Consider the following 9,595-nt stretch of genomic DNA (forward strand, 5'->3'; position numbering starts at 1 on the left):
CTGTAGAATATCAGTCCATAACATTACTGTAGAATATCAGTCCAAAACATTACTGTAGAATATCAGTCCATAACATTACTGTAGAATATCAGTCCAAAACATTACTGTAGAATATCAGTCCAAAACATTACTGTAGAATATCAGTCCATAACATTACTGTAGAATATCAGTCCATAACATTACTGTAGAATATCAGTCCATAACATTACTGTAGAATATCAGTCCAAAACATTACTGTAATATATCAGTCCAAAACATTACTGTAATATATCAGTCCAAAACATTACTGTAGAATATCAGTCCATAACATTACTGTAGAATATCAGTCCATAACATTACTGTAGAATATCAGTCCAAAACATTACTGTAGAATATCAGTCCATAACATTACTGTAGAATATCAGTCCAAAACATTCCTGTAGAATATCAGTCCATAACATTACTGTAGAATATCAGTCCATAACATTACTGTAGAATATCAGTCCAAAACATTCCTGTAAAATTTAAGTCCATAACATTACTGTAGAATATCAGTCCAAAACAAAACAATACTCCATTTAAAACTGGTTTATTGGGTCATTTGAGATGAGGGTGAACAGAGAAACTGGTGGGAAGATGTGTGAATGATCTGAAGAAAAGACTATCTATTTCCAGGGGCCGTTGGAAAGGCTAGTCCTCCATCCAGACTGGTTGATCTTTAAAGGTCGGAGGTCATAGCTGGCTCCAACTCTTCTGAGGCGTGTGTGTGTGTATGGTTGGATGGTGGTAGGAGTCATGTTGAGAATTTACACCATTGGGGGGTCAACGGCCGAGGGACTCCAGTGTTGCCATGACGCCACCCAGACGATGGCATTTCCCCCCTCCTCGTTCTCTCAACCTCTCAGGTTCTCATCGTTCTGATTTGATCTGGATTTATAAAAACAAAATCAAAACGGAGGAACAATCAGATCTCATATTGTTCTCTAAGAAGGGGGAGGGGTTATAAGAGGTCATAAGAAGAGCTATGAACAGTGGGAGGTTTCTAGGGATCTAGAGACACGTGACAAAGGGAGAAAGGTGACCAAGGCAGATGACTGGAATGACGTGGACTAGAGGTTCATTATGGGGTTCTACTACCAGTCTACTACACTAAACACTAATGACATGGACTAGAGGTTCATTATGGGGTTCTACTGCCAGTCTACTACACTAAACACTAATGATGTGGACTAGAGGTTCATTATGGGGTTCTACTACCAGTCTACTACACTAAACACTAATGACATGGACTAGAGGTTCATTATGGGGTTCTACTGCCAGTCTACTACACTAAACACTAATGATGTGGACTAGAGGTTCATTATGGGGTTCTACTGCCAGTCTACTACACTAAACACTAATGATGTGGACTAGAGGTTCATTATGGGGTTCTACTGCCAGTCTACTACACTAAACACTAATGACGTGGACTAGAGGTTCATTATGGGGTTCTACTGCCAGTCTACTACACTAAAAACTAATGATGTGGACTAGAGGTTCATTATGGGGTTCTACTGCCAGTCTACTACACTAAACACTAATGACGTGGACTAGAGGTTCATTATGGGGTTCTACTGCCAGTCTACTACACTAAACACTAATGATGTGGACTAGAGGTTCATTATGGGGTTCTACTGCCAGTCTACTACACTAAACACTAATGACGTGGACTAGAGGTTCATTATGGGGTTCTACTGCCAGTCTACTACACTAAACACTAATGATGTGGACTAGAGGTTCATTATGGGGTTCTACTGCCAGTCTACTACACTAAACACTAATGATGTGGACTAGAGGTTCATTATGGGGTTCTACTGCCAGTCTACTACACTAATGATGTGGACTAGAGGTTCATTATGGGGTTCTACTGCCAGTCTACTACACTAAACACTAATGACGTGGACTAGAGGTTCATTATGGGGTTATACTGCCAGTCTACTACACTAAACACTAATGATGTGGACTAGAGGTTCATTATGGGGTTCTACTGCCAGTCACCTACACTAATGATGTGGACTAGAGGTTCATTATGGGGTTCTACTGCCAGTCTACTACACTAAACACTAATGACGTGGACTAGAGGTTCATTATGGGGTTCTACTGCCAGTCTACTACACTAAAAACTAATGATGTGGACTAGAGGTTCATTATGGGGTTCTACTGCCAGTCTACTACACTAAACACTAATGACGTGGACTAGAGGTTCATTATGGGGTTCTACTGCCAGTCTACTACACTAAACACTAATGATGTGGACTAGAGGTTCATTATGGGGTTCTACTGCCAGTCTACTACACTAAACACTAATGACGTGGACTAGAGGTTCATTATGGGGTTCTACTGCCAGTCTACTACACTAAACACTAATGATGTGGACTAGAGGTTCATTATGGGGTTCTACTGCCAGTCTACTACACTAATGATGTGGACTAGAGGTTCATTATGGGGTTCTACTGCCAGTCTACTACACTAATGATGTGGACTAGAGGTTCATTATGGGGTTCTACTGCCAGTCTACTACACTAAACACTAATGATGTGGACTAGAGGTTCATTATGGGGTTCTACTGCCAGTCACCTACACTAATGATGTGGACTAGAGGTTCATTATGGGGTTCTACTGCCAGTCTACTACATTAAACACTAATGACGTGGACTAGAGGTTCATTATGGGGTTCTACTGCCAGTCTACTACACTAAACACTAATGATGTGGACTAGAGGTTCATTATGGGGTTCTACTGCCAGTCTACTACACTAAACACTAATGATGTGGACTAGAGGTTCATTATGGGGTTCTACTGCCAGTCTACTACACTAAACACTAATGACGTGGACTAGAGGTTCATTATGGGGTTCTACTGCCAGGCTACTACACTAAACACTAATGATGTGGACTAGAGGTTCATTATGGGGTTCTACTGCCAGTCTACTACACTAAACACTAATGACGTGGACTAGAGGTTCGTTATGGGGTTCTACTGCCAGTCTACTACACTAAACACTAATGATGAGGACTAGAGGTTCATTATGGGGTTCTACTGCCAGTCTACTACACTAAACACTAATGATGTGGACTATAGGTTCATTATGGGGTTCTACTGCCAGTCTACTACACTAAACACTAATGATGTGGACTAGAGGTTCATTATGGGGTTCTACTGCCAGTCTACTACACTAATGATGAGGACTAGAGGTTCATTATGGGGTTCTACTGCCAGTCTACTACACTAAACACTAATGACGTGGACTAGAGGTTCATTATGGGGTTCTACTGCCAGTCTACTACACTAAACACTAATGACGTGGACTAGAGGTTCATTATGGGGTTCTACTGCCAGTCTACTACACTAAACACTAATGACGTGGACTAGAGGTTCATTATGGGGTTCTACTGCCAGTCTACTACACTAAACACTAATGATGTGGACTAGAGGTTCATTATGGGGTTCTACTGCCAGTCTACTACACTAAACACTAATGACGTGGACTAGAGGTTCATTATGGGGTTCTACTGCCAGTCTACTACACTAAACACTAATGACGTGGACTAGAGGTTCATTATGGGGTTCTACTGCCAGTCTCCTACACTAAACACTAATGACGTGGACTAGAGGTTCATTATGGGGTTCTACTGCCAGTCTCCTACACTAAACACTAATGACGTGGACTAGAGGTTCATTATGGGGTTCTACTGCCAGTCTACTACACTAAACACTAATGATGTGGACTAGAGGTTCATTATGGGGTTCTACTGCCAGTCTACTACACTAATGATGTGGACTAGAGGTTCATTATGGGGTTCTACTGCCAGTCTACTACACTAAACACTAATGATGTGGACTAGAGGTTCATTATGGGGTTCTACTGCCAGTCTACTACACTAAACACTAATGATGTGGACTAGAGGTTCATTATGGGGTTCTACTGCCAGTCTACTACACTAAACACTAATGATGTGGACTAGAGGTTCATTATGGGGTTCTACTGCCAGTCTACTAAACTAATGATGTGGACTAGAGGTTCATTATGGGGTTCTACTGCCAGTCTACTACACTAAACACTAATGACGTGGACTAGAGGTTCATTATGGGGTTCTACTGCCAGTCTACTACACTAAACACTAATGATGTGGACTAGAGGTTCATTATGGGGTTCTACTGCCAGTCTACTACACTAATGATGTGGACTAGAGGTTCATTATGGAGTTCTACTGCCAGTCTACTACACTAAACACTAACGACGTGGACTAGAGGTTCATTATGGGGTTCTACTGCCAGTCTACTACACTAATGATGTGGACTAGAGGTTCATAATGGGGTTCTACTGCCAGTCTACTACACTAAACACTAATGATGAGGACTAAAGGTTCATTATGGGGTTCTACTGCCAGTCTACTACACTAATGATGTGGACTAGAGGTTCATTATGGGGTTCTACTGCCAGTCTCCTACACTAATGACGTGGACTAGAGGTTCATTATGGGGTTCTACTGCCAGTCTACTACACTAAACACTAATGACGTGGACTAGAGGTTCATTATGGGGTTCTACTGCCAGTCTACTACACTAAACACTAATGATGAGGACTAGAGTTTCAATATGGGGTTCTACTGCCAGTCTACTACACTAAACACTAATGATGAGGACTAGAGGTTCATTATGGGGTTCTACTGCCAGTCTACTACACTAATGATGTGGACTAGAGGTTCATTTTGGGGTTCTACTGCCAGTCTACTACACTAATGATGTGGACTAGAGGTTCATTATGGGGTTCTACTGCCAGTCTACTACACTAAACACTAATGATGTGGACTAGAGGTTCATTATGGGGTTCTACTGCCAGTCTACTACACTAATGATGTGGACTAGAGGTTCATTATGGGGTTCTACTGCCAGTCTACTACACTAATGATGTGGACTAGAGGTTCATTATGGGGTTCTACTGCCAGTCTACTACACTAAACACTAATGATGTGGACTAGAGGTTCATTATGGGGTTCTACTGCCAGTCTACTACACTAATGACGTGGAATAGAGGTTCATTATGGGGTTCTACTGCCAGTCTACTACACTAAACACTAATGATGTGGACTAGAGGTTCATTATGGGGTTCTACTGCCAGTCTACTACACTAAACACTAATGACGTGGACTAGAGGTTCATTATGGGGTTCTACTGCCAGTCTACTACACTAATGATGTGGACTAGAGGTTCATTATGGGGTTCTACTGCCAGTCTACTACACTAAACACTAATGATGTGGACTAGAGGTTCATTATGGGGTTCTACTGCCAGTCTACTACACTAAACACTAATGACGTGGACTAGAGGTTCATTATGGGGTTCTACTGCCAGTCTACTACACTAAACACTAATGACGTGGACTAGAGATTCATTATGGGGTTCTACTGCCAGTCTACTACACTAATGATGTGGACTAGAGGTTCATTATGGGGTTCTACTGCCAGTCTCCTACACTAATGACGTGGACTAGAGGTTCATTATGGGGTTCTACTGCCAGTCTACTACACTAATGATGTGGACTAGAGGTTCATTATGGGGTTCTACTGCCAGTCTCCTACACTAATGACGTGGACTAGAGGTTCATTATGGGGTTCTACTGCCAGTCTACTACACTAAACACTAATGATGTGGACTAGAGGTTCATTATGGGGTTCTACTGCCAGTCTACTACACTAATGATGTGGACTAGAGGTTCATTATGGGGTTCTACTGCCAGTCTACTACACTAATGATGTGGACTAGAGGTTCATTATGGGGTTCTACTGCCAGTCTACTACACTAAACACTAATGATGTGGACTAGAGGTTCATTATGGGGTTCTACTGCCAGTCTACTACACTAAACACTAATGACGTGGACTAGAGGTTCATTATGGGGTTCTACTGCCAGTCTACTACACTAATGATGTGGACTAGAGGTTCATTATGGGGTTCTACTGCCAGGCTACTACACTAAACACTAATGACGTGGACTAGAGGTTCATTATGGGGTTCTACTGCCAGTCTACTACACTAAACACTAATGATGAGGACTAAAGGTTCATTATGGGGTTCTACTGCCAGTCTACTACACTAATGATGTGGACTAGAGGTTCATTATGGGGTTCTACTGCCAGTCTCCTACACTAATGACGTGGACTAGAGGTTCATTATGGGGTTCTACTGCCAGTCTACTACACTAATGATGTGGACTAGAGGTTCATTATGGGGTTCTACTGCCAGTCTCCTACACTAATGACGTGGACTAGAGGTTCATTATGGGGTTCTACTGCCAGTCTACTACACTAAACACTAATGATGTGGACTAGAGGTTCATTATGGGGTTCTACTGCCAGTCTACTACACTAATGATGTGGACTAGAGGTTCATTATGGGGTTCTACTGCCAGTCTACTACACTAATGATGTGGACTAGAGGTTCATTATGGGGTTCTACTGCCAGTCTACTACACTAAACACTAATGATGTGGACTAGAGGTTCATTATGGGGTTCTACTGCCAGTCTACTACACTAAACACTAATGACGTGGACTAGAGGTTCATTATGGGGTTCTACTGCCAGTCTACTACACTAATGATGTGGACTAGAGGTTCATTATGGGGTTCTACTGCCAGGCTACTACACTAAACACTAATGACGTGGACTAGAGGTTCATTATGGGGTTCTACTGCCAGTCTACTACACTAAACACTAATGATGAGGACTAAAGGTTCATTATGGGGTTCTACTGCCAGTCTACTACACTAATGATGTGGACTAGAGGTTCATTATGGGGTTCTACTGCCAGTCTCCTACACTAATGATGTGGACTAGAGGTTCATTATGGGGTTCTACTGCCAGTCTACTACACTAAACACTAATGACGTGGACTAGAGATTCATTATGGGGTTCTACTGCCAGTCTACTACACTAATGATGTGGACTAGAGGTTCATTATGGGGTTCTACTGCCAGTCTCCTACACTAATGACGTGGACTAGAGGTTCATTATGGGGTTCTACTGCCAGTCTACTACACTAATGATGTGGACTAGAGGTTCATTATGGGGTTCTACTGCCAGTCTCCTACACTAATGACGTGGACTAGAGGTTCATTATGGGGTTCTACTGCCAGTCTACTACACTAAACACTAATGATGTGGACTAGAGGTTCATTATGGGGTTCTACTGCCAGTCTACTACACTAATGATGTGGACTAGAGGTTCATTATGGGGTTCTACTGCCAGTCTACTACACTAATGATGTGGACTAGAGGTTCATTATGGGGTTCTACTGCCAGTCTACTACACTAAACACTAATGATGTGGACTAGAGGTTCATTATGGGGTTCTACTGCCAGTCTACTACACTAAACACTAATGACGTGGACTAGAGGTTCATTATGGGGTTCTACTGCCAGTCTACTACACTAATGATGTGGACTAGAGGTTCATTATGGGGTTCTACTGCCAGGCTACTACACTAAACACTAATGACATGGACTAGAGGTTCATTATGGGGTTCTACTGCCAGTCTACTACACTAAACACTAATGATGTGGACTAGAGGTTCGTTATGGGGTTCTACTGCCAGTCTACTACACTAAACACTAATGATGTGGACTAGAGGTTCATTATGGGGTTCTACTGCCAGTCTACTACACTAAACACTAATGACGTGGACTAGAGGTTCATTATGGGGTTCTACTGCCAGTCTACTACACTAAACACTAATGATGTGGACTAGAGGTTCATTATGGGGTTCTACTGCCAGTCTACTACACTAAACACTAATGACGTGGACTAGAGGTTCATTATGGGGTTCTACTACCAGTCTACTACACTAATGATGTGGACTAGAGGTTCATTATGGGGTTCTACTGCCAGTCTACTACACTAATGATGTGGACTAGAGGTTCATTATGGGGTTCTACTGCCAGTCTACTACACTAAACACTAATAACGTGGACTAGAGGTTCATTATGGGGTTCTACTGCCAGTCTACTACACTAATGATGTGGACTAGAGGTTCATTATGGGGTTCTACTGCCAGTCTACTACACTAAACACTAATGATGTGGACTAGAGGTTCATTATGGGGTTCTACTGCCAGTCTACTACACTAATGATGTGGACTAGAGGTTCATTATGGGGTTCTACTGCCAGTCTACTACACTAAACACTAATGATGAGGACTAGAGGTTCATTATGGGGTTCTACTGCCAGTCTACTACACTAAACACTAATGATGTGGACTAGAGGTTCATTATGGGGTTCTACTGCCAGTCTACTACACTAAACACTAATGATGAGGACTAGAGGTTCATTATGGGGTTCTACTGCCAGTCTACTACACTAATGATGTGGACTAGAGGTTCATTATAGGGTTCTACTGCCAGGCTACTACACTAAACACTAATGAAGTGGACTAGAGGTTCATTATGGGGTTCTACTGCCAGTCTACTACACTAATGATGTGGACTAGAGGTTCATTTTGGGGTTCTACTGCCAGTCTACTACACTAATGATGTGGACTAGAGGTTCATTATGGGGTTCTACTGCCAGTCTACTACACTAAACACTAATGACGTGGACTAGAGGTTCATTATGGGGTTCTACTGCCAGTCTACTACACTAAACACTAATGATGTGGACTAGAGGTTCATTATGGGGTTCTACTGCCAGTCTACTACACTAAACACTAATGATGTGGACTAGAGGTTCATTATGGGGTTCTACTGCCAGTCTACTACACTAATGATGTGGACTAGAGGTTCATTATGGGGTTCTACTGCCAGTCTCCTACACTAAACACTAATGATGTGGACTAGAGGTTCATTATGGGGTTCTACTGCCAGTCTACTACACTAAACACTAATGATGTGGACTAGAGGTTCATTATGGGGTTCTACTGCCAGTCTACTACACTAATGATGTGGACTAGAGGTTCATTATGGGGTTCTACTGCCAGTCTACTACACTAATGATGTGGACTCGAGGTTCATTATGGGGTTCTACTACCAGTCTCCTACACTAAACACTAATGACGTGGACTAGAAGTTCATTATGGGGTTCTACTGCCAGTCTACTACACTAAACACTAATGACGTCAAATACTCACAGTGACATTTCATCTACAGACGGAAGTCAAATGGAAATAATTGAATTTAAATTTAAATGAAGCTATTAGTTTCTACATATCACATAACTATGGAGAAAAATCAAATCAAACACATTTAGTGGTGCTGAAACCACGAGAGACAGAGAGAGAGTCTGCCGCACCTTGCAGCCAATCAACACCTTCAGGTAAACCTTCTCCTTTCACAGCATCGCTGGCACTGAAACAGACACAAAAGAGAGCAGGTCAGTGAAAACCAAACGCTTCAACAACGATTAGAAAAGGTTTTGTCATATAACCCAAAAGGCCTGTTCTGGAGGTTGGACTAAAAAAACAGACCCGATGAAATCTAATGCGCTGTAACGGACCGTAGTGGTGCTGGTCTACAAACGTGAAATGTGCCAACAAGGATTCTGGGTGTTTTAGAACTCATCTATCTTTTAAATGTTTGATTTATTT

The 9,595-nt window shown here is 42.1% G+C and overlaps 1 long non-coding RNA gene across 1 annotated transcript; it reads right to left on the reverse strand.

Moving 5' to 3' along the window:
- Window positions 1–552: 552 nt before the first annotated feature.
- Window positions 553–9,568, reverse strand: LOC124018318. The gene is made up of 2 exons (XR_006835605.1): window positions 9,301–9,568; window positions 553–906 (listed from the first exon to the last, which is right to left on the reverse strand). It is a non-coding gene; the product is annotated as an uncharacterized LOC124018318 (long non-coding RNA).
- Window positions 9,569–9,595: the final 27 nt, after the last annotated feature.

Source organism: Oncorhynchus gorbuscha, unplaced genomic scaffold, assembly GCF_021184085.1.
Source record: "Oncorhynchus gorbuscha isolate QuinsamMale2020 ecotype Even-year unplaced genomic scaffold, OgorEven_v1.0 Un_scaffold_473, whole genome shotgun sequence".
Classification (NCBI taxonomy): domain Eukaryota; kingdom Metazoa; phylum Chordata; class Actinopteri; order Salmoniformes; family Salmonidae; genus Oncorhynchus; species Oncorhynchus gorbuscha.